Here is a 4,046-nt window from a genome sequence, read left to right as displayed (position 1 = left end):
CCCCCCCCCCAAAAAAAAGACAGGGCCCAGGCCCTGAGTTGAAGGGGAGTATTGGTGTGCACGCGTACGTGCGCGCGCACACACACCTCTCCCCCAAGAGATTTTAGATCGTCAAGATTGGAGAGGCTGTAGGACTTCCATACATAGGAATTTGCTGTGGTTACCTTAGATCTTGGACCTGATGATAATATGGCTGAATCTGTATCTATTCATAAATCAGTAACCTATCCCAAAAAATTCAGCAAATAGTACTGCTATATAAAGGGAGGCTTTTCCATGAAAATTTTGGGTGGATTTTAAAGAACACATGTAAGTCTTCCATACGGATGGATGAGGGTGGAGTGGAAGGAAAGAGTATTAGGAACTGAGTAAACTGCATATTTCAAGAAGGGCATGAAACCACAAGAGCTAACAGGAAGCTCACAAGCTTCAACAATAAACTACTAAAGGTAGCCAGTGCAGAAATGCTCGGGTGTTAACTATAGGGTTAGGCCTTTGCCAGAACATGAAATCCCTGAATGCCACAAGCTAAACAGTTTAGCCATCATCCTTCAGTCACTTAGGAGCCAGTGCTAGGTAGAGAGGAACTTTCGATTTTCAGGTGGGAATGATCACCTCAGCGACTGGACAGTGAGTGCTAGGGTTCCCCTGGCAAGGAAGACAGATTTGCCATGCAGGCGACCCCAAAGCTGGAGTCAGGTTTGTTTTCTAACCAGTACAGGAAGCGATCATTGCCCCGCTGTAACCTGGCGTTCAGTCCCTAAATGTGGAGTACGCTCGAGACCAATGAGGGCAACTAGGTTAAATCAATCTAACCAGTGATGGACGTGAGACAAATGGACAGCAGGCAGGGTATCCGAGCAAGTCCACCAGACCCACCACGACAGCAGGTTTCGAGATCAAGCCATTCTGGGGCACAGGGGACCCGGAGAAGCTACTGAGCAGCCTGCTCCCCGGCACCGTAGGCCCCAGAGCACTCGGGCCGAGGCTTCGGGCTGCACAGGGGCGGGCCCTGGTATACCAGGAAATAACAGCGGCTGCCGCTCGTCAGCCCCTCCCGCCCATTCGGCCTTCGCACAGAGCCGCGCCGCCTCACCTCGAGCGGGCGGCTGGCTCTTCGGCGTCTCCGTGGCTCAGCGGACCGTTTCCCGGTCGCGGCCACGGCCGCCGCCGCCGCCGCCATTCTCCGGCGTCAGCGTCGTAGCGTCATCACAGCGCGCGCCAGACGTCAAAACAAACCTGTACCGCCCACCGAGCGAAACGAGATTGGACTTTTCTGGGGGCCAGGTCACGTGATTGACAGCGCTCTGAGCGTAGTCTGCCAATCAACGCCCTTGGGGGCGGGGACGCTCCTCTGGTAGGGGTGGATTCCCTTGTTCAAAAGAACTAGACTGCTGCGGGAGGGATTTGCACTTAAAAAAAAAAAGCTGGATCGAGGAATTAGACACTTTAAAGATTTTTTTTTTAAGAGGAAGAAAAGGGCTCTTGCGGGAGAGAAGTGGGGGAGGTAGGTTTGCTGGGGATTGAATCCTATGCCTCGCACTTGAACCACACTTGGACCAGGACTTGGGCCGCGTCCCAGCCCTTTTTGATTTGCAGCCAAGGTCCTAACAATTGCATGCCCGAAAGGTCTCGATCTTCCTGCCTCCACCTCTCGACTTGCGCCACCTTACTCAGCTTGGAAAAGGGATTTCGAATAGTGAGGTTGGAGACGCGGTGAGTTTGAACCAAATTTCTAGAAACTGCATCAGTCTTTGCAAAAGATTGACTTAAATTTTAACCTTTTTTTTTTTTTAAAAACTACGACATAGAGGCTGGGAAGGTGGCTCAGTGGCAGAGTGCTTGCCTTGTATGCATGAGGCCCTGGGTTCGATTCCTCGGCACCACCTAAACAGAAAAATCTGGAAGTGGCGCTGTGGCTCAAGTGGAAAAGCACTAGCCTTCAGCTGAAGAGCTGAGGGACAGTGCCCAGGCCTAGAGTTCAGGCTTCACGACGGACAAAAAATAAATAAATAAAATAAAAACCTACGACATAAATAACTCAGGACACTCAGATGTATTAAATTTTGCCTCATCACCACAGCAAGTAACTTGATTAGTAAAAATAAATCTTGGGTACAGTACAGGTTCAAGCCTGTAATCTTAAAAACTGAGGAGGCTGAGATGTAAGAATCAAAGCCAACAGAGACAAACAAATCCCTGAGACTTATGCCCAATTAACCAGCAAAAGGCTGACACTGACAGTGTGGCTCAAGTGGTGGAGTGCCAGCCTTGACCAAAAGAATAACGCCTTGAGTTCAATACTGGAGCACACACTAGTGTGCTATAAGAATGAAAAGTAAATAGATTTCTTTTTTTCTTTCTTTCTTTTTCTTTTTTTGTCAGTCATGGGGCTTGGACTTTGGGCCTGAACACTGTCCCTCAGCTTTTCAGCTCAAGGCTAACACTTTACCACTGGAGCAACACTTCCGGTTTTCCAAGTGGTTTATTGGAGATAAGAGTCTTATGGACTTTCCTGCCCAGGCTAGTTTTGAACCTTGATCCTCAGATCTCAGCCTCCTGAGTAGCTAGGACTACAGGCATGAGCCACCAGCTCCCTGCTAATAAGTAGATTTCTATGTGAGATTAGTTGTCTCACTGCCAAATTACTAAAATGCTACAAATGATAGAAACATTGTAACCTTCCTTCATCTATTTCCTTCACTTTCTCAACATTCTATTAGAGCTCTCACATAGAATATGGAGCTGTCTTATAAGCTAAGTTCTACTTTGAACCTAAAAACAAATTAATATCAGTAAAACATCATTTGGCTGTTTTGCCTAGCATAGTTTTATGTAAGATTTATTTTAAAAAGAAAAACTTTGAAAATTATTGCCAAGCTGGGCACAGTGAGACATCTCTGTAAGCTTAACACTTGGGGAGCAAAGGATCCCTCAAGTTTGAAGCTAGGCTACATGGGGAGATCTTGTCTCAAAAATAAAAAAATAGTTCCCCAAAAGCTAATGAATTTTTTTTTCAAGGTCGTGGGGCTTGAACTCTGGGCCTGTGCGCTATCCCTCAGCTCTTCAGCTCAAGGTGAGCACTCTACCACTTGAACCACAGTGCCACTTCCAGTTTTCTAGAGGTTTATTGGAGATAAGAGTCTCACGAACTTTCCTGCCCTGGCTGACTTTGAACTGTGATCCTCAGATCTCAGCCTCCTGAGTAGCTAAGATTACAGGCATGAGCCACCAGCACCCAGCCTAATGAATTATTAAGGGTACAGACACTTTGGAGTCATCTCTGCCATTTCCACAGCTACCTATTTTTTATTTTTATTATTATTTTTTTCTTGTCGATTGTGGGGTTTGAACTTTGGGCCTGGGCCCTGTCCCTCCATTCTTTGACTCGCACTCTACCAGTTGAGCCACAGCGCCTTTTCTGGTTTTCTGGTGGTTTATTGGAGATAAGGGTCTCATGGACTTTCCTGCCCAGGATGGCATTGAACTGCAATCCTTAAATTTCAGCCTCCTGAGTAGCTAGGATTATAGGATTATTATAGCCACCAACACCTGGCTACACAGCTATTTATTATTATGGAAAAGGACCCCCATTCATTGCTCTCTCCTGCTGTCTGTAAGCTTCAGTTTTGTTTTTTTTTTCTGTATTAGGGTTTGAACTCAGGGTCTCAAGCTTGCTAAGCAGGCCCTCTACTGCTGAGCCTCTTCCAGCCTTTTTTTGATAAGAGGTCTCTCTTCTTGCCCAGTCTTGTGCCTGAAATCACCTCTTTTAAGTTTCCTTTGGCAATTGAGATGACATGACAGGCACTAATCATTATGCCTAGTTTTTCTGGATTTTTTTTTGGGGGGGGGCAGGGTTGTTTTTTGTTTTTGTCACGGAGATAAGAGTTTCTTTGTTTTGTTTTTTTTTTTGGGGTCCGATCGTGGGGCCTGAACTCTGGGCCTGGGCACTGTCCCTCAGCTCTTCAGCTCAAGGCTAGTGCTCTACCACTTGAGCCACAGCGCCGCTTCCGGCTTTTTTCTTTTTGCTTATGTGGTGCTGAGGA

General features: G+C 46.9%; 1 protein-coding gene across 1 annotated transcript in view; it reads right to left on the bottom strand.

The window, feature by feature from the left end:
* Pskh1 (protein serine kinase H1) overlaps positions 1–1,198 on the bottom strand; it is a 31,279-nt gene extending 30,081 nt beyond the window's left edge. Inside the window, exon 1 of the mRNA XM_013012664.1 lies at positions 1,097–1,198. The gene's annotated coding sequence lies outside the window, so the exon portion shown is untranslated. The remainder of the gene's footprint in view (positions 1–1,096) is intronic.
* Positions 1,199–4,046: the final 2,848 nt, after the last annotated feature.

The sequence above is a fragment of the Dipodomys ordii genome, unplaced genomic scaffold (genome assembly GCF_000151885.1).
Source record: "Dipodomys ordii isolate 6190 unplaced genomic scaffold, Dord_2.0 Scaffold18, whole genome shotgun sequence".
Lineage (NCBI taxonomy): Eukaryota > Metazoa > Chordata > Mammalia > Rodentia > Heteromyidae > Dipodomys > Dipodomys ordii.
Note: the sequence above shows the minus strand (reverse complement) of the source record. Positions and strands in the feature narration are given on the sequence as shown.